A 27,487-nucleotide genomic window follows, 5' to 3' on the forward strand; every position below is an offset into this window, starting at 1 on the left:
GCATGCTGGCGACTCTTTACTTTCTCTGCTACTTTCTTCTTGGCTTTTTTTCACTCTATGCAGTGGCACATAGGTGGTTGGCTATAGGCTTCACGCCCCTCCTACTGCCTCCACAGTGAGTCCTTGGCCCGTGTCATGAGGTGGGATCTTTTGTTGTGAAGCATATCCCTTACTTTTGTGCGTCCCCAATAATCCAAGAATCGCTGACCCTTAGGATTTGAGTACCTCCTATGGACTACCCTCAACACCTCCTGTCACAAGCCGCTTTTCTGATTTTTGAAGGCAATGAAACAATCTTTATACGTCGCATGCACGACGCTTCTCATGTATGCCATTACATCCCTTCCTTCATCATCATGAAAGATGCCACCAGCATCTGTAACTCTATAGTACTGGCGTACAACCTCCTCTACGTGATCTACTGGTGAAGATGATCACTCGCCACCTCCTAGGCAACCCCCACACAAGCCTTGTCCTTCCCCTCCACTCTCCCTCCTCTCTCTCTGTCGACTACCCTTTGCCTCGCTGGACGCACGAGCTTCTACAGATGCACGTGCTTCTGCAGATCCCTATGCTTCAACCCATGCACGTGGAGCACGTGGAGTACGTGTATATGGAGTACCTGCATGTGGAGTTTGGGAAGTAGTGCCAGGCAAAGACGTCAGAGGTGTCCCAGACATGACACTGAACACCTCGTCCGCTGTGGGAGAGCGGCCAAGGTGTCTAGTTCTCTCTCTCATGAAGTCTTCCCTACTAGGAAAACCTCCAAAAAATGCATTGACCCCCTGCTAAAGGAGGCCAATGTATCATTCATGCGATCCAAATCCGGGTCATTGCTAGATGAACTAGGATACGACATCTGCAAAGAAAACACAAGAAAAAGACAAATTTATTTGCATACAAAAAATCATATATTACCTACATTTTCAAAGAGCTTTCTTTAGACATTGAGCATAAAACTTAAGTGCTAATGCTTCTCATAAACAAGAAAACTGATAAACAGAAACATGGGATTGGTCACATTCATCATTGCAAAAATATATTGTTTACTATCAGAATTGGGAGACCTGGCGCGTGTATCCCCGCATCTAAATTGCAGGTTAGACGTGCCCTCAGATGCGCTCCAAAGTCAACCTTCTGTCCAGTGCGTCTATCTTCGCATCTAAGATGCAGCACACACGCGCTGTCAGATGCGCATTCAAGGTCAATGCGCGTGTATAATCGCGTGTAGATTGCAGGTCAACCTTCTGTCCAGCGCGTGTATCATCGCGTATAGACTACAGAGTACACGCGCTAGCACACGTGCTCTAAGACGCGCCCTCAGACGCTATGAGAGGAAACATTTTTCGTGTCTATATCTGCGTCTACATTGAAATGTAGACACGCTATCAGACGCGCTCGGTCGGCTGATTTTAGCCCAACGACCACCATTGATGATTTACAAAATGCAATACATAATGGAATCACAAATCCTAAATACACAGACAGAGCAGAGAGAGGAAGAGAGAAACAAAGAGAGAGAGAGAGAGAGAGAGAGAGAGAGAGAGACTCACCTTGGGTGTTTGATGTGGCGGGTGGTGGCGCTTCTTCCTTCTCCTTCTTCCTCTCCTTGGTAAGTTACCCTCCCTTGATGCTTGCTTGCTGCTTTTTCTTGTTCTCCTCTCTTTTGTTCTCTCTTTCTTCCTCTCCTTGGCTTTCCTTTTTCCCTTCTTGTGTGTTTGAAATGAAAGAAGAGGTGAGTCATGAGGAGGTGAGGCATGAAGAGACTAGGTGAGGCATGAAGAGACTGCATGTTGGCTAAACTCAAGCTTCAGAACCGCAAAAAACGCAGGAAAGGAAAGGCACAGTTTGAAAAGAAATGATTTAAGTATGATTTGAATTTTGACGTGTGCATCTATTTTTGTGTGTATATGCGCGTCTATTGTTTAGATAGACGCGAGTATAGACGCGAACATAGACGCGAAAATGGACACCAATATAGACGCGTAGGTAAACGCGGATATAGACGCGCATTTAGGCTTTATCATGATTATTTGTTTTTAAGATAAGTTTTGATAGTGAATTCTTATCATAAGTTTTTAAGATAAGTTTTTAAGATAATTTTTTATAGTGAATTCTTATCATAAGTTTTTAAGATAAGTTTTGATAGTGAATTCTTATCATAAGTTTTTAAGATAAGTTTTGATAGTGAATTCTTATCATAAGTTTTTAAGATAATTTTTTGTTTTTAAGATAAGTTTTGATAGTGAATTCTTATCATAAGTTTTTAAGATAATTTTTTGTTTTTAAGATAAGTTTTGATAGTGAATTCTTATCATAAGTTTTAATGTATTTATGATGATTTTTGTGTATTTAAAATTGAGATCTTATGTAAACATATGAATGACAAATATTTTGATGTTGTGATGAATTAGGTTTAATCATGTCGACATCGTCATCACCTAGTGCGGTGCAAGCTTATGAGTCAATGAGCACATCCTCAAGTGAGGATGAAACATTGCGTCTTCATAATCGAGATGCATGGCTACGACGAAAAATTAAATGCATGTGTGATCATTGTCGAGGGTGTATTTTTCGAGCACGTCGAATTGCAATATTACACCTCAGCTTGTATGGAGAATGGGACCAAGAAAAATCACCGGTATTTATTGTTTTTTTTACCACTAAGATTGCTAGTCTATGTTACGGGAATTATATATCAACGTACATGAAACTCCCTTTTGTGGTTGAGCAGGATGCGGTGCCACATCCTCAGATGCTCCCTCCCGGGCGTCGAGAGGCTACAAAACGTCGACGCGAGGAGGCAGAGTCTTCAAGAAGAGTAGAGACTAACGACCATGATAGTAGCCCTCATGAAATGCCCCATCAAGTCGTAGAGGATGAGATTTTGAATAACATGGTACACCATCTATTTTTGCAACCGGTTCAGGGAGAAGGTCACTCTACGAAGCCAAATGATCCACTATATATAGCATCATCTACTCCGTTGTATGAAGGTTTTACGTACTCCGTTCTTCGTGCGTCCCTCGAGATACTTAATTTGCAAACAATTTATGGATGGAGTAATGTCAGTTTGGATGCGTTATTGAAGTAGGTATCAATTCAGTTTGGCTTATGAATCATAATATTAATTGTTCTATTTTGAAATCAGACAGAAATATATGTTGGTGGTTTTTTAACTCACTTTTAAAAATATATGTAGGTTATTATCACAAATGCTTCCAAAAGGAAACAAATTGTCAACTAAGAGAGAGCAAGCAAGACATTACTTGACATCTCTAGGAGGCCTCGATTATGTCAAGATCCATGCATGTGTCAATGGTTGTGTCTTTTTTCGTGGGATTCATGAGTTCGTGGTGAATCAAGATACGAAGTGGAGATGAAGTCAATGGATGTGCCTCGTAAGGTTTTGCGACATTTTTCGATTGTTCCACATATAAAACTTATGTTAAAGTGTAAGTCTATTGGAAAGCTCATGTCATGGCATGCTAGTCATCGTTCAAGTGATGGAAAATGGAGGATCCTTGCAGACACACCGGCATGGCAACATATAGATAATTTGTGGCCCGTTTTCAAAGAAGAGCCAAGAAATTTGAGATTTGGTTTAGGTATGGATTGAATCAATCCATTTGGCATCAAAAGCACATCATACAGTGTATGGCCAGTGGTATTGGTGAACTATAATATTCCTCCATCCATGGCAATTAAAAAGGGACATGTAATGTTGTCCCTTCTGATTCCTGGAAAGCACAAGGTAAAAAACATGGATATTTACTTAGAGCCTTTGATTGAAGAGTTAGAAATGTTATAGGAAGGTATTGAGGTGCAAGATACAAGTGCATCTGCATCCTCTAGAGATTTCACATTGAAGGCCATATTGTTGTGGACCATTCACGACTTTCCAGGATACGGAGAGTGTTCAGGTACATATATATAACTCTATATTTGAAATTCAAGACTTGGATTAATTGCATTTTATTAATTCACTTGTTTTTTTAGGTTTAACCACGTCAGGATATCATGCATGTCCTATTTTGATACCAGGAGGCATATTCCACGGTGGATTCCGTGAGGTTTTACGGTGGATTCCGTAAACTTAGATGACCGGGGCTCATACGCAAAGAGGATTCTTTGTGCGAGAAGTTGATGGGGACGCCTGTCCTTTTCGGGCGTTTCATTAATTTAGTGTGTACATGGGTGATTCCATAGCGGGTGATTCCGCAAAATGCATATTAAATTAATAAACGTTTATGAGTTTAGAGTGCGCACTCGTAATAAATTAAGGTTAGGATTTATTTCTAACCAGTTGATTTATTTATGTAGCTGAAGACTGCTACGTATTCACTTTTGTCGGTTTAATTGTGTTATTTTACTAACGATTGTGAATGCTTCAGTTGATGTGTAGAGATAGCAGCAGTGGCGGAGGAAAGCATTGGAGTCTAGCGGGTTTTCGACCTTTGGACTATATTTTGATAGGCGCCACGCCTATATTTTGTTATGTCTATAGAGACATTGATTATTTATTATTATTTTGTATGCGCTTATGCACCTGGATATGTTATTTCTATTTGGACATTGAGATTGGGCGTGCCAGACTCTATGGGCACCGTCCATTAGCTTTATTTTCTTATTTTTGGTAGAAAGCAAACTCAAAAGCTAAAAGCTTGTCATATTTTTGTAATTGGGCTATTTTTGAGCATGAAGATTGGAAATATACATTAAATACATGCTTTGTGAAGCGCTCACACAAGGCATGGGGGAGATTGAACCCAATTTATCTCTTGCTTCATGTCGTGCTTGCTTTTACATGGGTTTTTGTGCTAAAAAGTAGAGTACTTTGTTCTTGGGGACCTTCCGGGATTCACCACGTGAGCTATCTGCGACCGATCTGCACACCAGTGGTATCAGAGCGGAGCAGAGATCAAGGGCTTCCAATCGCTACCAATCTCGGGCGAAGGCGGAGCTCCAGGAACAAGCGGCCTCTACAGTCAATCTCGTCACGAACCGTCGATACAGGCAGACTTCTGGCGATCAAGAACCCCTATTTCCACTATCAGATCGTGAAGGACCAGGCTCTGCAGACGGAGGACCACTCAAACACCTCCTTCATCAAGTCGTGGAGTTACAGAGATAAACTCCATTATTTTTATCAATATTTCTTTCAATAAAGCTTAGAGAAAGCTTAAGAAGCTTATTAAGCTTCCAAAATTCAAATCGATTTGCAAGAGGACCCTCCGAAAATCACACGTGGAGAAAAAAAAGTGTAAAATATTACACGGCGCAGCGAACAGAATCTGAGAAAGAGATAGAGAGTACACAACAGATAAGAGGAGAATCAGTAAAATTCTTTAACTCCAAACAACTGATACAAAGATGGCTCTGTCCACCCGTGCGCTTCCAATGAATGAAGCTTAGATGGCGATCTAGACAGAAGATAGGTGAAGAGCTTAAGGCTAGCTGGAACAACAACTCTGACTGGGTGAAAGATGAGTATGAGATGGCTGCGAAGGGGTTTAGCTTTTATAGCCCGCGAAGGTCGTTAGGTCGGCCTGCTGACCGACCTACCATATGAGCCTCCACTAGTCGGCCAGGGAATATTCCAGGGAATATTCCCTTTACCATCGGGCCGGGGGCGCTGCCCCCGGACCCCCGCCAGGGGGGCCGCTGGCCCCCCTGGGACCCCCCAGCCAGGGGCCGCTTCCGCGGCCCCCGGACCCCACAATAGGGGCCCCTTTTAACTCCCTTACCACGCAACTCAATGCAATGTGCCTCGAGTTGCTACCAGCATAACCACTCCGTCTAACCCAAAGATTAGACCCACAACAGTCACCTTTTTGCCATCCGGTCACATAGACCTCATCTGATATACAAGTCAGGACTCAACCAATGTCCGGGCTCACATTTGGCTTCTCCTCATAATGGGGGCCTTACAACTTTGAGCACCATGGATCATTGGTAGCACCTAATGAGGGTGGGGCATTGATCATATCTAACACCCCCCCTCAATGTCCACCCATAGGTGAACTATCTCCTCGGCCCAATGCCGAGTCTCTGAAGATGAACTTGAAGCAGATCCTTCGTAAGTGCTTTGGTGAAGATATCTGCTCCATTCTCCTCTGTTGGACAGTAGACCAATTCCACTATCCCATCCTCCATCAAATCACGCACATAGTGATACTGGATCTCTATATGTTTGGTGCGTGCATGAAACACTGGATTTTTGGCAATGGCGATGCAACTCTGATTGTCACATCTCAGCACAGTTGGTTCTTCATCCTGCACTCCCATATGCCATAGAATCCTTCTCAACCATACGGCCTCACATGCAGCAAAACAAGCTGCCTTGTACTCTGCTTCGGTAGAAGACAATGCCACTGTTGGTTGCTTCTTACTAATCCAAGAGAAAATTCCTGAACCCAAAGAGAAACAATAACCAGAAACTGACTTCCTGGAATCAATGTCTCCTGCCCAATCTGAGTCACAGTTCCCCACAAGAGAAGTTCCGAAACTGTATGTGATACCATAGTCAAGAGTTTTCTTCAAGTATCTGAGCACCCGCATCCCAGCCTTCCAATGACTCTCATGAGGTTTGTTTGAGAACCTGCTCAAAACACCAACAGCAAAACTGATATCTGGTCTGGTGTTACACAAGTAGATTAGACTGCCGACCAACCTCCTATACCTCCCAATGTCTGCTAGTGCTGATGTATCCTCAACGGATAACTTTACATTCACCTCCATAGGTGTAGCTATCTCCTTGCACTCGGTCATGCCAAATGCCTTCAAGATCTCCCATGCATACTTCTTCTGAGAGATGAAGATCTTTCCTGGCTCTTGCCAGACTTCAATCCCCAAACAATAGTGCAGCAAGCCCAAGTCTGTCATTTCAAACTCAGAACTCAAAGCCTTTCGAGTTTGGTTGATCATATCTTCATAGTCACCTGTAATAAGAAGGTCGTCCACATATAGGACAATCACTACAGATTTTTTACCATCCCTGTAAACATACAAGTTAGCATCTGAGGCACATCTGTTGAAGTTTAGGTTTAAAAAGAACCTATCTATCCGCTGGTACCATGCTCTGGGGGCTTGTTTCAGCCCATACAATGCCTTCTTCAGTTTACACACTTTGTTCTCAGAATGGGGGGCCTCAAACCCTGGTGGCTGAGCCACGTACACCTCCTCCTTGAGGTCACCATTTAAGAACGCTGACTTAACATCCATTTGGTACACTGGCCACTTCTTGTGGGCAGCCACTGCAAGTACCGTGCGAATAGTGGTCATTCTGGCAGTTGGGGCAAATGACTCTTGAAAATCAAACCCTTCAACTTGTGAAAATCCTTGGGCAACCAGTCTAGCTTTGTACTTTTCTAAGGTACCATCAGCCTTGTACTTTACCTTCCAGATCCACTTGGTGCCAATAACCTTCCGCTTTGCTGGTCGATCCACTAGCACCCAAGTGTCATTCTTCATTATGCTGTCATACTCCGCGTGCATAGCATCCTTCCATGATGGATCTGCAAGTGCTTCTTCTAGGTCAGTTGGCTCCTTTACTTCTCTCATAATCTCAACCATCAAGGCCATGTTGACTATGTGAGCAGAAGCCCTCCTTTGCTCCTCTATTCTCTGAGACCTCCTTGGTCCGTCTGCCTTCTCCTCAACAGATGCAGGCATAGGATTATTGTGGTCATAGAGCTGCTTCACCCAGCGCGGCAATGGCTTTTCCGGTGGGGTGATGTCAGGTTGGTGAACTTTTTCCTCATCATCTGAAGATGATGCTTCCTCCTCCTTAAGGATAGGGATAGCTCTCGGGACAGGTTCATAGTGGACTACTTCTTCGCTTGATGATAAAGTGGAAGACCTTGCCTTCTCCTCCTCCACTGTATGCGGCTCCTCCTTGAACACCACATCACGGCTCGCAATGATCTTCTTTGCCTCTTGGTCATATAACTTGTAAGCCTTCTGCTCATCACTATAACCCAAGAAGATACATTTTCTGCTTTTTGGTTGTAACTTGTTTCTCTTCTCATCTGGAACATGTGCATAACATTCACATCCAAAAATTCTGAAATGTGAAACAGATGGTTTCTTACCAGTGTAAGCCTCATGAGGTGTTTTTCCCTTGAGAGCCTTTGTGTAGCTCCGATTTAGAATGTAGACTGCAGTATTAACAGCTTCAGCCCAAAAATGGTTAGGCAATCCCTTGCCCTTTAGCATGCATCTTGCCATCTCCACAATGGTACGATTCCTGCGTTCCACAACACCATTCTGCTGAGGTGTGTGAGGCGTCGTCAATTGACGCTTGATCCCTTTGCTCTTGCAAAAGCCTTCAAACTCCTTTGAGTTGAACTCACCACCACCATCTGTTCTAAATTTCTTCACACTTTTCCCTGTTTCATTCTCAACAAGTATTAGCCATTCTTTAAACTTACCAAAAGCTTGAGCCTTATCACGAAGGAAGTACACCCACATCTTCCTACTGTAGTCGTCGACAATCAACATAAAATAAGAAGATCCCCCCAAGGCCTGTGTAGGCATCTTACCACACAAGTCAGCATGCACCAACTCTAGAGGAGCATGTGCTCTATTCTTGCTTTCTTGTGGAAATGCCTTTCTCTGTTGCTTGCCCATCATACAAGCTTCACATGGTTCCTTCAATTCAGTTATTGTAGGTAGGTGAGCAACCATACCTTGCTTTTGCATCTCCTTCAATACTGCAAATCCGATGTGTCCAAACCTTTCATGCCAAAGCTTACTTGTGCCCACTCCAGCGGTGGCTGTAAGAGCACTTAGCTCATACAGGTTGTTCCTTCTTTCTCCTTTGCCAACAATTGTGCCAGCACTATCAATAATTTCTGCACCTGTCTTCTTGAACCTCACTTCATGACCAAGATCAGTTATGGCAGCAACTGATAAGAGATTTCTCCTGATTTCGGGAACATACAACACATTTGAAAGCTTTTTGACTTCACCATTTGCAGCAACAAAAGAAATAGTACCTGTGCCCGCAGCAGGGCATTTAGCATCATTTCCAACCGTCACAGTGATGGATTCTTGTAGAGGCTGCATAGAACTGTATAGACCTTTCTTGTTGGTCATGTGACGGGAGGCCCCACTATCCAACACCCAAGAGTCAGTGGTAGATTCTTCTTGCGCCGAGGAGCACACTTCCTCAATGGTCGCCATGAATAATTCCAACTCTGCTTCAACCGTATTGGCTGTCTCTTTCCCTTTAGTTTTAAGGGTACCATTCTTTTCATCTGCCTTCTTGACACGACAATCTGCAATCGCATGTCCTTTCTTCTTACAGTAGAAGCACTCTCCTTGAAACTTCTTCTTGCCGCCCTTTTTCTTTTTGTCACCATCATTTTTGGTGGAGGAAACACCTTTGCCTTTTGCATTGGCAGAGAATGCAGCATCTCCATTGTTGCTTCCTTCTCGGGCTTTCAGCCTCAACTCCTCCTCCATTAATAATGCACAAAACTCCTCAAAAGTCAAAGCTTGAGGTCTCACCTGAGTATTAAGGGCAGTTACTAGTCCATCAAACTTTTGTGGACAAATCCGAAGACACCTCCGAGCTAGCTCTTCGCTAGTCTTTTGTATCCCAGCGCCAGCCATCTGGTCGCGCAGATTCTTAATCCGAGTGATGAATGCTTCAACCGTCTCTCCTTCAGCAAACTTCTCCGCTGCTAGTTGATTCTCCAAGTTTTGAATCCTTGTTTGGTTTCGTGTTTCATACTGACTCCTTAGTACATTCCAAGCCTCTGACGCTTTGGTTGTATGCTGAATCAGAGTCAAAACACTGTCAGAACAGCTTGTAACTAAGGCACACAATGCATCTGCATTCCTTCGTTTCCAAGCTCGTAGAAGATCTGCATTCGGAGGAATCATCACACTAGGATTTGATGGGTCGGGGGTAGGCTGTGGTTCTGCGTCAGTCCCCAGCACAGTCTCCAGAAGCTCATAAGAATCAAGGATAGTAGTAATTTTGAACTTCCACAAGGTGTAGTTTGTACCATCTAACTTGCCTTCGCTGAAGGTTGGTGGACGAATCCTCAGTGTTTGAATAGCCGGTACAGCAGCACCACCTCCTGCACCGCTTCCTGATGCGCCAGAACTGCTTCCCGGAGTCGACATCGTTTCTCTTTGCTGTTGAAGCCTTTGCCTCTTGCACTCTCTCCGATCTCTAGAGCCCCCTGGGCTCTGATACCATGTAAAATATTACACGGCGCAGCGAACAGAATCTGAGAAAGAGATAGAGAGTACACAACAGATAAGAGGAGAATCAGTAAAATTCTTTAACTCCAAACAACTGATACAAAGATGGCTCTGTCCACCCGTGCGCTTCCAATGAATGAAGCTTAGATGGCGATCTAGACAGAAGATAGGTGAAGAGCTTAAGGCTAGCTGGAACAACAACTCTGACTGGGTGAAAGATGAGTATGAGATGGCTGCGAAGGGGTTTAGCTTTTATAGCCCGCGAAGGTCGTTAGGTCGGCCTGCTGACCGACCTACCATATGAGCCTCCACTAGTCGGCCAGGGAATATTCCAGGGAATATTCCCTTTACCATCGGGCCGGGGGCGCTGCCCCCGGACCCCCGCCAGGGGGGCCGCTGGCCCCCCTGGGACCCCCCAGCCAGGGGCCGCTTCCGCGGCCCCCGGACCCCACAATAGGGGCCCCTTTTAACTCCCTTACCACGCAACTCAATGCAATGTGCCTCGAGTTGCTACCAGCATAACCACTCCGTCTAACCCAAAGATTAGACCCACAACAGTCACCTTTTTGCCATCCGGTCACATAGACCTCATCTGATATACAAGTCAGGACTCAACCAATGTCCGGGCTCACATTTGGCTTCTCCTCATAATGGGGGCCTTACAACTTTGAGCACCATGGATCATTGGTAGCACCTAATGAGGGTGGGGCATTGATCATATCTAACAAAAAGGCCCCCCCCCCCCTTCACGAAAAAACGGCGGCCTCTTCCACCATTAAGCCCTCTTAAAGCTCTCTTAATCTTAAGTCAAAGCTTAAGTCACTCAATTTTTACCAAGTCACACAGGGCAGAGAAGTCTGTAAACTCCGGGTCTTGCGCTCCAGAAGTCAAGTTCAGTAAGTCACTTGGAATCAAGTACTGCAAGTTCTGCAAGTCGGCCTAAGTCGAGCAAGTCAACAACTCTGCAAGTCTGTTAAGTCTGCAACTCTGCAAGTCAGACTAAATCAGAACTGACTAGTGCTTAAAACTCATAGAAGACTTGTTCGTATGCAAAAACTCTGAATTGGAAAGTTGTTCGCAGCAAGCTGTTCTACCTATCTACAAGTTCGTTGAAGTACTTTCAGCAAATGGAGACAGAAATATTACAGAATTTTTGAAAATTGAAGAAGAAAATACCCAAAAATACATAGCCTTGTAACCCCAAATTTGAGCTACACTCATCCCGCTAACTGATTTTGAGTGAGAAAGATTTGTTGAGTTTTACAGGATGACTACCCCACATATGGATGATCCTATGGCTGAAGACGATCTACCCGAGCCTACCATGGAACAAAAGCTGGATCTTATCATGCTGCAATTGGAAGAAGAGCGAAGAGCTAGGCAAGCCTTGCAAGCACAATTGACAAAGCTACAAGGAGCGTCCACTGATAAAGAAGAACCTCAAGCTGAAGATTTGATTCGCCGAACCATCGACGCCACTCTTGAAGCACAAACCATTCGCAAGGAATCCAAGATAAGTAAACAAAGTTTCAAGTTTCGCACTTTCAATGGCATAAGAGAAGGAAAGACTGTTTTATCATTCATTAGCCAGTTTGATGACTATTTCCATGAGGAAACTTATCCCGAGAAAGATAAAATCAAGTGTGTTACTAATCATCTGATAGACAGAGCATCACTTTGGTGGACTGTAGTCCGCAAGAGCATAGAATGTCCTGCTACATGGGAAGATTTCAAGAAGAAGTTCATGCAAAATTTCCTTCCACCGCAATTTCATGAGAAGGCTATCAAGCAATGGGATTTACTTCAACAACGCGATCGTGAGCCTATTCCATAGTATACAAAGCGTTTTTGGAATGCACTCCTACAACTACGCATGCTTGAAGACGTACCAGAGACGACACATAAGTGGAAGTACATGTCTGGACTTCTTGGACATTACTACGCTGAGGTGAATATGTTCAAGCCTGCTACCCTTGAAGACGCCATCTCCTTAGCTCACGACACTGAAGATAAGTTATGCGGAAGAGATCGACGACCACAGCCATTTCAAGCAAACGGTAATTATGGATCTAAACAATTCAATTCCAATTTCAGAAGGTTTAATCCAGGTCGTTTCTCATCACCATCTTTCCGCAAGAATTGGCCTAAACCACCTGCATTACCATCCACTGTCAATCCAAATTCTAAGCCTATTCCACAAGCAAATCCAAATATACCCAGACTCCCAGCCATTGCAAATAATGTGACCAAAGCTAAGCCCATCGTATGCTACAAGTGTCACCAGTCAGGGCATCTCGCAGCAAATTGTCATTCAAAGAAGCCATCAGCACATATCAACTACCTTGGAGCTATGGACGAAGACGAGCATGAGGATATGCCGGATTTCACTGAAGAAGAAGAAGATCCTACTACTACTTCCGACACTTTACCAGGTATGCCTACTTCACATTCATTGTTGACTATGAAATGTATGGTGCATGGAAAAGAAAGAACTATATTGCATGATGACGGTAGTACCTATGACTTTATTTCAGCAAAATTGGTAAAGGAATTGAAATTGCATACTGTACCTACGCACTATCGCATAAAAGCTGCATTTTTAGGCACTAGGTACAATGGCACACAAGAAGTTCAAGATTTAGAAATTCAAATTGGTTCATATATCGAAAGAAGAAATTTCTTAGTTGTCCCATTACAGTCTAGCGACATTATTCTAGGAATGCCATGGAGACACCAACATAATCCCAATATAGATTATTCCACACACACAATGAATATTAATTTTCAAGGAAAATCTATTACATTATTTGGTATGCATGCATCTCATATGTTTCCACTGCTTTCGCATACTCAAGCAAAACGTGCACTACGCAAGAACACTAAATCATATCTCATTTGGGTGAATGAATTGCACGCAAAAGAAACTCATATGCACCCTCAGCATAAGGAATTTCTTGCATATTTTAAGGACTGTTTTGCAGAAGACCTACCACCAGGTTTACCTCCATCACGTCCAGAAGACCATAAGATTGACCTAATACCTGGCACACAACCACCTTGCAAAGCCCCATATAGGCACAATCAAATAGAGCAAAAAGAAATCCAGAGTCAAGTAGAAGAATTACTAAATAGAGGTTTAATTCGACCTAGCAGTTCCCCATTCAGTGCACCTGTGCTCTTAGTCAAGAAAAAGAATAATACTTATCGAATGTGTATTGACTACCGAGCATTAAACAAGATCACTGTAAAGAATAGATATCCTATACCTAGAGTTGATGACCTTATGGACAAACTGCAAGGATCTTCTATATTTAGTAAAATTGACCTTAAGTCTGGATATCATCAGGTGAGGTTAGATAGATCCGACATATTTAAGACTGCATTCAGGACACAGTTTGGCCATTACGAATTCTTAGTCATGCCATTTGGATTAACTAATGCACCTGCTACTTTCAGTAGAATGATGAACCGCATTTTTCTAAAATATCAATATTGTGTCATTGTTTTCTTTGATGATATTTTAGTGTTCAGTCAAAGTGAAAAAGAGCATTATGAGCATTTATCATTAGTTTTTCAATTACTGAAAGAAAATCAATTGTTTGCAAATCCTGAAAAGAGTGAATTCTTTAAGACATAAATAGAATATCTAGGTCATATTGTATCAAAAGAAGGAATAAAAGTTGATCCTAAGAAAATTGATGCAATATTGCATTGGCCTGTTCCTAAAAATGTACATGAATTACGCTCATTCCTTGGTCTTGCTAGTTTCTATAGGAAGTTTGTACGTAATTTCTCATTACTTGCTTTACCACTGACCAAACTTCTTAAGAAAGGCATTGTTTATCAATGGACTGAAAACCAGCAGAAATCCTTTGATTTACTCAAACGTGCATTGACCAATGCCCCTGTTCTACAATTTCCTGACTTTAACAGACCATTCTTTCTAGTTGTGACTGATGCTAGCGGATCAGGAATAGGAGCCGTGCTAATGCAAGACAACCATCCAATAGCATATTCTAGTTCTAAGCTAAAACCCTCTGAGCTCAAATATTCCACTTATGACAAGGAACTCTTAGCAGTTGTACAAGCATTAAAACAATGGAAGCATTATTTAATGGGTTCAGAATTCATGATAAAGACCGACCAGCAAAGCATTAGACATCTACTTAGCCAACCCCAAATTTCTGACCGTCATATCAAATGGGCTTCATTCATTCAAAGTTTCCATCCTATCATTCAATACCAACCTAGAAAAGAAAATGTAGTTGCTGATGCATTAAGTAGAAGACCTGTAATTCATAACATTTCTATCATATCTTTTGATTCTTTAATTGCTATGAAAGACACATATCACCAGGATATTACTTTTCATTCTGATTGGCAAAAATTAGTTCAAAATAATTTCATTCCTGTTGATTCATTGTCATATAATGATGGATTCATGTTCTTTGAAAAGAGACTGTGTGTTACTATTCCATTCCGATCTTTTGTTTTGAATGAAATTCATTGTCCCCCATATCAAGGTCATAGAGGTATCATCTCTACATTACGCATGTTAACTGAAGATTTTTATTGGTCGCATATGGATGTAGATGTATCTAATTTTGTCTCTGAATGTCTGATTTGTCAAAGAATAAAGAGACATCATGGTAAACAATATGGATTATTAATGCCTTTATCTATTCCATCTAAACCTTGGGAAGATATATCTATGGATTTCATTACTGGCTTACCAAATACTAAATCTAACCATGACATGATTTGGACAATTGTAGATAGATTTAGTAAGCAAGCATATTTCATTGCATGTAAGAAAACTTTAACAGCATCACAAGCAGCACAGTTATTTTTGAAAACTGTTTTTACTAACCATGGATTGTCGAAAGTGATTATTTCAGATAGAGATTCTAGATTTTGTAATAATTTTTGGATTACACTGTTTGCAAATCTAGGTACAAAGATTGATTTCTCATCTGCATTTCATCCAGAAACAAATGGACAAACAGAAGCCACAAATAGCACCATTCCAGATCTTTTACGTGTATACACTATCTCTAAACCTCAAACATGGGATACTCATTTACATTTATTACAGTTTGCATATAACAATACACCGCACACATCTACAAAGAAAGCACCTTTTGAAGTTATTTATGGATATAGATTATCTACACCTGTTGCCTCTTTGTCTAATAGAATACAAAGTGCCGATGATATTGCTGTTATGCATAACACTATTTTTGATGAGGTCAAGGATATGATTGCTAAAGCCCAACAATCATATACCAAACAAGCCAACAAGAAAAGACAAGCCATGAATTTCAAAGTTGATGATTATGTTTGGCTTAGAATAGAAAAGCGTAGACTGCAAAGTGTAGATAGACATCCAGTTGTCAAATTAGCTCCTAGATTCTACAGACCATTTAGAATCATTCATAAGATTAATGACAATGCATTCAAGTTAGAACTGCCATCCCATTGGAAAATTCATAATATATTTCATATTAGTTTATTGAGACCATTTAGAGGACAATTACCTATCCACCCTGTCTATGAAAACCCACCTTTACTAGAAGAAGAGACTGAAATACTTGAACCAAAAGCCATTATAGACACTGGCTACATGACCACTAGAACTGGCCGAAGGTATTCTAGATATCTAGTGAAATTTAAGAACCATCCTGTAGAGGAAGCACAATGGATGCACGCTAGAGACCTAAATGCTTTCCCCACTCTGTTAGCTCCACATTGAGCTAATAGCAACTGAGGTCAATTGCTATCCCACCCCGGGGGTATGATGCCAGGAGGCATATTCCACGGTGGATTCCGTGAGGTTTTACGGTGGATTCCGTAAACTTAGATGACCGGGGCTCATACGCAAAGAGGATTCTTTGTGCGAGAAGTTGATGGGGACGCCTGTCCTTTTCGGGCGTTTCATTAATTTAGTGTGTACATGGGTGATTCCATAGCGGGTGATTCCGCAAAATGCATATTAAATTAATAAACGTTTATGAGTTTAGAGTGCGCACTCGTAATAAATTAAGGTTAGGATTTATTTCTAACCAGTTGATTTATTTATGTAGCTGAAGACTGCTAGGTATTCACTTTTGTCGGTTTAATTGTGTTATTTTACTAACGATTGTGAATGCTTCAGTTGATGTGTAGAGATAGCAGCAGTGGCGGAGGAAAGCATTGGAGTCTAGCGGGTTTTCGACCTTTGGACTATATTTTGATAGGCGCCACGCCTATATTTTGTTATGTCTATAGAGACATTGATTATTTATTATTATTTTGTATGCGCTTATGCGCCTGGATATGTTATTTCTATTTGGACATTGAGATTGGGCGTGCCAGACTCTATGGGCACCGTCCATTAGCTTTATTTTCTTATTTTTGGTAGAAAGCAAACTCAAAAGCTAAAAGCTTGTCATATTTTTGTAATTGGGCTATTTTTGAGCATGAAGATTGGAAATATACATTAAATACATGCTTTGTGAAGCGCTCACACAAGGCATGGGGGAGATTGAACCCAATTTTTCTCTTGCTTCATGTCGTGCTTGCTTTTACATGGGTTTTTGTGCTAAAAAGTAGAGTACTTTGTTCTTGGGGACCTTCCGGGATTCACCACGTGAGCTATCTGCGACTGATCTGCGCACCATATTTGCGGTCCCTCTCTAGTTTCCTCTAGGCCAGCAGGTTTAAAGAAGGTTATCTACGATAATCATCATCGATTTCTTCCTATTGACCATCCCAAATATGTTCTCCCTACTAATGGAATGACTCCACAATCTCTAACCATTCGAGATTGGAAGGAGAGATGGATTAATGCCGACAGCCACCCTCCACATGGCATGAGTCGGTAAGAAGTGCATTTCTCTCGATTGACTTTAAAGTATTTAGCATGATGAAATGTTTACATAATATATTGTTTGTTTGTTAGGTTCTCTATATTCTTTCGTCTTCCGTACTGGACTCAACTCAAGATCAATCACTTGTTGGACCCCATGCACATATTCAAAAATGTTGTATCTACATTATTGGATCACTTGATAGGGGCTCGCGATTCAGTTAATGTAAGGGAGGATTTACGTAACATTGGTCACATGAGACGAGACTCGTGGCCATGAATTGGACCCAAAGGAAAGATTGAGCTACCCCATGCACATTGGATATTCTCAAAGAACGAGGAAAAAATAGTGAAGGAACAAATATATAGCTTTCGAACACCCACAGGATGTATGAGATATCTCAAGGGAGCCTTCATAAAGAAAAAGAAAAGAGGTGTGGAGCAACTATCTGGTTTGAAGTCCCACGATTGGCACAAAATGATTCAAGTAAGGGTATCTCTAACCATGAATATAGTAATTAGTGGCGTAACTATGTGTAAACTTTGGGGTATGATGACTTTTTCCTCTACTGACAATTTGCATCTATGAATATTTTTTACATTCAATTCGTACTTCTTACTAGCATATCCCGTTGTGCCTCCAAAGGTGTACATGATATCATTTACAAGATGGGAGAGCTTGTGAGGTGTGTATACATTGTATTTTTTCATTATATATCTTTGAATTTCTACACAAAAATAAACCATTCTCAAATACATCTTGACACATACGTGAGCTCGAAGGAATTGATCCAAACACATTGCAAGATGCTCGAGTATTATCTATTGAGGTGGTTTGTTTGGTGGAGGAAATTTTTCCTTGATCCATTTTGACTACTCAATTACATTTACTCGTACATTTGATTGATGAGATCGCACTTTGTGGGGCAGTTCATGTAAGGTGGATTTTTTTCCTTGAGCGCTTCATGAAAGCCTTGAAAGATTTTGTGAGGCAAAAAGCACGGCTTGAGGGAAGCATGGCTGAGGGTTGGTTAGTGCAATCATCCCTTGTTTATATCTCTGAATATCTTGCTGAAGTGGATCCCTCTCAACCATGACTATGGAAAGATGATGAAGACTTGAGGATGACCTCTATAGTACCTCAAGGAAAAGGAATGAGTAAAGTGCTAACAAAAGAAGAACTTCGTAAGTTAAATAGTTTTTGTATGCTCAATAGTGATGTTATGAGCAAATGGGTGACACTATATAATGAAGCAAGGGCAAGAAGAAAAAACGAAAGACAAGAATTTCGCACTAGATATGGACGTAATGTCTCATTTCCAGATCATCTAGATGTGCTCCCACATCATATTGACATAGATTGGTTACATGAGGAAATGGAGAGAATGGAAAAAGAGGAGGCAATTAATATATCTCAAGAAGAGTGGGAATACGCACGAGGTTGCTTATCAAAGGTGAGACATACTATCAATTAATTTGTTTCTAAAAGTTTTATTTTATATAAATAATTGACATGTTTGATCTTTTATCTTTTACTACTAGTGCACATTATTCAATGCACTTTGGTGTGAGGGTAAACATCTTCGAACTCAACGTATAGATGAAAAGAGAAATACCCAATATTGTGGTGTCCTTGCTCACTTCGAGGCTGCCAATGGTACCATGGAAGGTTATTGTGGCTTGATCCAAGATATTTTGAAGCTTGACTTCAGATGATTCTTTATATATGTACTGGATGTGAAATGGTTTAAAGAAGTGGTAACAAATGGTGAGCATTGCACAATCAAACGTCATCTAAGTGGTTTTGTAATCATTGACTCTACAAAATTTCACCAAAACAAGAATGACACATTAGTACTACCTCAACAATGCGAGCAGGTATATATGCAAATGCTAATTTTTTTATATGTATACATGTGATACATATACACAATATAATAAGTACTTAAGTTTTTTGCTTTTTTTTTTCAAATACAGGTTGTGTATCATCCAATGGTAAACAATAACCGATGGTGGTATGTCATCCCTATATCTAATCATTCAAAACCAATATATGGTAATATTACCGACATGGAGATAGCAGATGACAATCCAACAAATAATGATGATGTGCATGATGACACCATAATGGATGATATGCGTGATATAGTATAAGATGAACCTTGCGATGATGTTCAAGGAAATGCAGAAGAAGACAATAATGTGATTGTCGATGATATTGATGAAGTTATTGAGCAATATAGCAACACATCTAATAGTGGGATAGACTTATTTGTTTCGTTACCTCTTGGTAACATAGACCTAGAAGTAGATAGTTTAGCAAGGGCTGATCTCATTAAAGATGAGATGGATCATTCACTGTAACATACTTAATTTGCTTATTGATTCATTATATGTGTATTCCTAATTCTATGCTTTTTATCATGCGCACACGTGCATATTCAAGAATCAATAGTCAATTTTAAAGCAAGCATTGAATTTTCCATAATAAAAAGGAAGTATCTTTTATCATCTTCAATTACATAGAGAAATTACGAGATACATATTGCAATGCTTGCTACTATTTGTAAGGTTTATGTCGCTTGCCGCTAATTACTTATATCAGGCTTGTCAACTGGAGGAACTACCATTCATTAGAGAGCAATGAAAAAGTAATTATTAACTCTATTTTTTTAATTCAATGATTCAATGTGTATTCTTAATTCTATGGTTTTTATCATGCGCACATGTGCATGCTCAAGAATCAATTTCAGGTGGTTAAATAATTATTAACTTTGGTTTTTCAATTATGTGAATTGCTAGTTTTAGGTGGTTAAATAATTGTGCGTCTGATAGTGCGTCTATATTTGTGTCTATTTGCGCGGATATATAAACGCAAAATTCGCATCTATTTATATGCACGTTTACACGCATTTATAGACGCTCTGATAGACGCGCCCGACTTTGTGCGTCTAACGTGCGCGTCTATGCCTCGTTTCTGTTGTAGTGTCTTTAGAAGTATAAACCTTGATCATTATCAGAAGGACAAGTAGTACGTAATTTTTCTTCCTAAATTAATGAGATAGAGTAAGCAAGTAGACATCTATTTTTTTAAAATATGGTTGCAAAGAAAATTGATCATAAAATTGCATAATTTCTTAGAACGTCACCCTAAATCTCAATCCTATGGAAGCTCAAGAGAAGAAGTTTCTTCTCCAGTAGTACAAGCCACTAGAGTTTGATAGTAAAGGGAGGGACATTCCAACTGAGGTAAAAGCATGGATAGAATTTATGGAAGACTATTTCACTGTTGTAGGGACTGCACCATCAAATCAAGGCATGATCGCCAAACTAAAACTCACAAGATATGCCCGTCTTTGGTGGAAACAATAGTGTAATAACCAAAGAACATTTGAAAGTGCTATCACTTGTTGAGACAAAACTAAAGACGTGGTACGTGGGAGATATCTCCCTCCCACATATCAAGGCCAGAAGATGAACGATTTCTTCAATGTGAAGTAGTTAAGACACCTAAGCCTAGAAGCCTACTACTCCAAATTCATAACACTTCTAAAATATGCACCTACAATGGATGTTTCATAGTGAGTATCCAAATTTTGCAATGGTCTAAATCTGCCCCTGAATATGCATCTTGAATCAATGAGACCATTGGATTTACAAGATGCATTGATTCGAGTAGCTTCAATAGTTCAAGAGATTAAACAAATTCCAAGAAATGTAAAATTTTGGAATAGAAACAGTCAAAATATGGGCAACTTCTAAGGGTTATGTAAAAAGAACTCGAGGACAGTACAACCAAACAAGATGAAGAAGGTCAAATCAATGCAGTTGAAAGATTTATACCCATAGGAAGGAGCAATGAGACTCCAAGGTACTTCTATTGCAAGGAATTAGGACATTTCAAGAGGCAGTACCTGAAGCTTGACCAAGGTTAGTTTCGCAAGCAAAGCCAAGATGCCAAGGGAAAGGTTGTTGGAATAAACCTAAAGGAGGTCAATAATGATAAAGATCCCACAATGGAATTTGATATGGAGAGAACTATAGTACATGTTCCTCTCAATAAGAAGGGTCCAAATCGCCAATTCTCAGTAATTCAAACACCAAAAAATTCTCAAGGTAAACCCTTTCGAATTTTAATTAATGTGGAAGTACCCACTCTTTCGTATCACCCAAATGTGCGAAAAGACTAAGCATAAAAACTACTATTGCACCTAGATTGCTTGTGGAGTTGGCAAACAGCAAAGAAGTTTTATCAACACAACAAAGTAGCAAGGTAGAATTTAGCTTGGGTGGCAATTCTTCCAAAATAAACTTCCGAATTATGAATCTCGAGGCTTATGAATGCTTGCTAGAAATGGATTGGTTAATTCCAAATAATGCCCGTATCCATTGCGGAAAGAGCTAAATCACATTCCAAAACTCAAATGGAGAACAAGTAACCACTCCGGGAGAAGCAGGAAACCCTAAGGTTCAACTGGCTAAAGCCTCCCGAATAGTAAAGGGACTAAAGAAAGGATTAACCGTTGTTATGCCACTACGCGCACATCATGTAAGAAAATCTAGAGTGTGGCTTTCTTTTAGATTTAGAGATCCAATGCCACTTTAGGCATTAGTATTAGTGTCCATGGTTCAAAATATTAGATTTTTTTGGATAAGTTTTTAGTCATTTTTTGATATTCTAGATATTATCTCTTGTAAAAATCCATCAAACTATAGATAACTTTTAGATTAGAAGGACATGTAAAAGAAAGCATGTAGATTTCAACCAATTTGGAAGGATTTTATGTAAAAAAAAGTGATTAGTGAAATCGCGCGACGTGCGATCGTTGTTTTCAGGCAATGAACAGCACTCCGAAAGTGAGAGATGAAGGAGTGATCTGGCAGGATTCTGGCCAAATGTCTTGGTATTTAACCTCCCTTTTGGAGTCATTGGAGGCATCAGATTGACGATATGAGCAGCATAGAGGAAGGTATTATTTTGTACATGTTTTTGTCTATTAGAGTTATATTTTCTCATAATGCTGAAAGAAACTGATAGGCTTCATCTCTATTAGTATTCTTCTATATTTTCTAATTCTTTTTTGGAGTATTCTTCTACATCTTGAATCTCTTCAAACCCCTTCTCTTCCATCTACTCCTCTCCAATGTGAATTTTCTATCTCTTGTGTGAACCAAATTTCGATGCTTCCCTTTTTTGCAAAGTATGGCCCATGTGCCTCAAGGATATGCTACAAATACAATATCACACATGAGTAAAAGTATACTCAATAGTTTATATAATTCATACAATTTTAAAATATTAACTTAGTACACACCATGTAATGTGTGATAGAGATTTTACCCCATGCTTCCACCATGTTTTCGTAGAAGCTATGCACAACATTGATAAATTCTTGCTTATCTTCATTGTTAAATACCATCTTGAGAAGTAAGGAAGCCAATTTGTTAAGACTTATCCAAACCTTAGATTTGGGGCCAATCTTATTTGTCCTTTTACCTTCAACCCTTCTCTTATCTCTACCATCTCCGAAGTCTAAGCTCTGGAGCCCCCATACATTCTTCTCTTGCCAAACCCCTATGGTGACCTTCAACCCTACGCGCTGCGACATTGGTGAACCCAACGTGAAGGTTGGTATAAGAGAACTCCAAGATGAGGGATCCTTTAGGAGATACTCTACAACAATTAGTGTGCATACTGCAGCAGACTCAACAACAACAAATCCAAATGTTACAACAACAACAACAAAGGCAAGACGAAGAGAAGATTGATTCCATAGCTATCAAGGCCCTAGAGGAAGTTGGGAGTGAATTAAAACAATTTAATGGTCAAAATGTCTCTGTTTTTATTCGCTTATATGTTTAAAAAATGCTCTTCTTTGGTGTACCACAACATGCATGGAGCCGTTATTTACCAGACTAGCCAAGCATGGTCTTCAAGAAAGAATCCATGGTCTTTTTCAACAAGATGGGGATTGAGATGCATTCAAAAAAAGCCTTACGCGAAGAATTCTTCTTAGGAGACTCTTGCCTAATGACGAAGAAAAGTTTCACTGAATGGGTTGAATAACCCAACAAAGGTTTAGCTGCAACAACTCTATACCATGAGTTTGAAAGTAAATTTGGACAACTTAATGCTAAAGACCAACAAAGTATGGAAGGTCATAAGATTGAATTATTCCTTAAGGCTGTAGATCCCATTCTACAAGAGAAGCTTGTTGATCGCCCAGAAGATGCTACCTCTGAATCAGGAGTCAAGACTGCATGGACAGATGTTACTGATGCAGTTACCATGATTGCTCAAAGAGATCGGATGTGACTAAGATTGGGTTCTACTTCAACTTCAACAACTCCATTGATGGAGCATGTCCCACGTTCAAAATCCCCTATTCCTTTAACTAATCAGCCAACTCTTTCTTCTTTTGTTCCTTCTAAAAATGATGTAATGGATGAACTCATTAAAAGCATGCGTGACCTTCATCTGAATCTTACAGAAATTAGTTCCAAAGTAGAGAAGCTAGATGTCAAAGCCGAAGAGCGAGGACGAGCATCAACTCAAAGACCCATGAGAGAAGGCTTTAAGAGGTGCTGTTTTTGGTGTGACAGCCAACAACATGACAAGAGGGAGTGTTTTGCCTTTCGTGAGACTGAAGCACGGAACCTCATCTTTTGGAAAGACAGAAAAAATTCATGCGGCTGAAACTGGTCTTTTATTGGAGCCAAATTTTGGCAATGGTGGAATGAAGAAAAGATTAGAAGATCTAGCTGTAAAGAATGCCTATGCAGCAATTGATGCAGCTACCTATGGACTGCAAATTGAGCCAATTAAATCAAGTTTGAAAGCATGTAAAGCTAATGTGCAATCTAAAGTATGGATGCAAGCACTAGATCAAATGGAACGTGGTAAAGTAGCCAAAAAAGATTTGGCTAACACCTATCAGTATATTTGAGGAATAACTAGTTGGAAAGAACTAGTAGATTCTTTTTCTACCTTTGCACATTTGGCTGACATCAATCATAAAGAAGTCTTGATTGAATAGAAAGGAGAAGAAGAGAAGATGAACCAAGGCCTTCCTCTTCTGGCCCACCGAAACGTGTAATTAGAAGAATGCCTGAACAACCAAAGCTTGATAAAAATATAACCCCAAATCAAGAGATGAAAGATGTGCCACAAAAAAAGAAGACCAAAGAAAAGAAGAAAGGTAAGAAGCCAGGCTACAAATTGTAATCTGATATAGAATCTGCAATCAATCTCAAACGAGTCCTAGAAGAATGAATTCTAGGAAGCAAAATTGAATTCACCTTAGGCGAAATTCTTGGAATTGCCAAACGTGAATTCCATGGTGTAATTATAAATGTAATCAAAAGGAAAAGATAATATGTTGGTGATGAAGCTGAAGAAACAGTGCATGCTTTTTTGCAAGATCTTCGAGTTTTTGTGCAGGATGAAGAGAAGCTGACTTCACAAGGAATTCAACTTGAATTAGTTAAAGAATTAATTGCAGCAATTGAAGCTAAAGATAAAGAAAACATGAATGCAAAAATTAAAGAAGTGAAAGCTGAAAATGGAATGGTTGACTGGTCCAAACCAGTTGGGCAAGCCCACCTCTCAAAAAGAAGGTTGTCTACAACACATGTATGAGGAAGAAGAGGCTGAGTTCATTCCAAGAAGTCACTACTCCCGTACGCATTGGGCAAGAGCAAAAATGGAGATAGTCGTCAAAATTGGAGAAAAAGAAACACCATGTATTGCACTCATAGACCATGTCTCAGAGATAAACGTCATGGCAAGGAGTCTCTATGAAAGTGGCGGATGGCCCATAGATGTTGATCTAGGTTGGTGAATGAGAGCTGCAAACAACTCTTCTAGAGAGTTATATGCTGCATATCCTAATGTGTAGGTAACTATTGGAGACATAAAAGACAATTTTCACTTTTCTGTTCAGGACTCTTATAGTTACCCTATCATTCTTGGGCAACCTTACATTTCTTAAGCCCACTTGGAAACAAAAGCTCTTGATGATGGTTCTTCCTATGCTCAAATCCAAAGCAAGGATAATGAATGAGCTATCCAATTTCTTACTGTGTGTGTTAACCATCATCAAAACAAAGATCGACTGCATGATTATCCTATACCTCCTAATGCCTGAGAATTCAAGGGTTTTCAGGCTGCACTACTATAAAGGGAGGCTATGGTAGTGCGTCATGTAAAAATATTGAACCTCCTTATGCTACAGAAATTGTGTCTCTAGCAAATTTGTATGTATGTACAACCAATAGTATATAGGCTATTATAAGTCTCTTCCGGCCATGACTAAGGCTGAAATAAAATATTTATGTCATGTAAAAAGGGAGATGAAAACTAATGACATGATGGCTGAAAATGAAGATATTTCAGGTATTTTTTTTGACTGATTACTACTGACACATTGGTTGAAATATATGTAGCTACTCATGCAGAAAATCAGACTAAAAATCAGTCCATAGAAGTATGTACATTGGATTTTTATTAAACAATTCAAGAATTTGTTAAATAGGAAGACAATGGTTTACTCAACAAGGCTGAAGCACAAATGGAGACAAAATATAAGACTGTGGATAAGAAAGTCAAACCTGTGCTAGTCCCACTAACTCCTGAAAGTGAAGGGCTTGCTGATAGGGCAACAAATCAGTCAAGTCTTCGTGATCCTTCCAACATTGGTAACAAGTTCACATCTGAAAGTATAAAAGAGGTCAAAATAGGGTAAAATTCTTTCCTTTCGCCCGCTGAAAAACACTCTTTTATGCAAATGCTTACAAAACATGGAAAAGCTTTTGCATTTCAACCAAGTAAATAGGCTGTGTGGATCTAAATATTGTGGCTCCTATGGTCATTTTTACGATCCCACATGTGCCTTGGAACCTCAAGCCCATTCCCGTTCCAAGGGTGCATCTGCCCAAATCATTGGGACTTCTAAATGAGAAGATCAGAATGAAGATTTTAGAACCTTCTTCAGCACCTTACTCAAACCGATGGTTTACTGTGCCTAAGAAAAATAGATCTTTATGATTCATTCAAGATCTACAGCCTGTCAATCGTGTCACAATCCAAAATGTTGGTTCGGGTCCAATTGTTGATGAGTTTGCTGAAGCTTTTGCAGGTAGAGCAATTTATTCTATGGGCAATCTATATTCAGGATATGACCAATTTCAGCTTTCATTAGAAAGCCGAGACATTACCACAATGAAGACACCTCTTGGATTGATCCACATGTGCACTCTACCATGAGGTGCAACAAACTCCGTAGCCCATATGATGAATGCCATGCACAAAGTCTTAAGGGACTTTATTCCACAACTTACTCTTCCATTTCTTAATGATGTACCTATCAAGGGATGTGAAGTCAATGAAAAGAATGAGGAGCTTGACGAAGATGGTTGCAGGACATTTGTAGTTAACCATATTCATGATTGCGACAGGATCTTGACAAGGCTAGAAGAGGTACATCTTACCCTTTCTAGAGCTAAGTCGATTTTTGGAGTAGAAGAATTCCTAGTGGTCGGTCATCTATGTGGCCCTTATGGACGCAAACCTTCTCCAATCAAGATAGATGCCATCAGTAGAATGCAAGAAAAATACACAAATGTTTCAGAGGTGAGAAGATTTCTTGGCGCATGTGTATTCTATCTCATATGGATACCACATTTTGCTCATGTAGCGGAAAATCTTTATCAATTATTAAGAAAAGGCCAAATATTCTCTTGGAATAAAGAGCGTACTCTCACTATGCGCAAATTAAAGAAGCTATTGATTTCAACCCCCACTCGCAAAAGGGCTGACTATTCAAATGGTCAATCCATCACCCTTACTATGGGTACAAGTCCCATTGGGATAGAATGGGTTGTTGGCCAAGAGGATATTGAAGGTTGCATGACCACAATTCATTTTGGAGCAAAAGTTCTCAACGAACGTCAAATAAGGTATGCACATTGCCAACTGCTCTACACCCGACATTGCTATGCTAAGATGGATTGCATATATTAAGTCTCTCAACCCTGAATTAAAGCATATTGAAGGAAAGGCGAATCCAGTTGATGACATGCTATCACGTGCAAGATATGACAATGAAGAAGAGTTAATGGAAGAAGATGAAGCTGAAGAATCTATACTTGCTGAATTTCATTCCATGGCTGTTGAAAATACCTTTTCAGTTACTGCATATACTAGTCCAAAGCTGAAAACAATAGGATGGTCAACTAGAAGCCAGCATGCTCATTGCATTGCTCAAGTTCTGGTTCATTTCCTTGAAGAATATTATGAAGAAGATTGGCTAAAGATCGGCCAATATTTGAGCATAATGAAGAAGAAGGAGACTTGGACGAATGAGGAGTTCAAGCATATCAAGAGGAAAGCTTATGGATTTTTTCTTAAAGAAGGACATCTAT

This window comes from Lygodium microphyllum, chromosome 5 (assembly GCF_053477565.2).
Source record: "Lygodium microphyllum isolate KBCC chromosome 5, Lygodium_microphyllum_v1.1.10, whole genome shotgun sequence".
Taxonomy (NCBI): domain Eukaryota; kingdom Viridiplantae; phylum Streptophyta; class Polypodiopsida; order Schizaeales; family Lygodiaceae; genus Lygodium; species Lygodium microphyllum.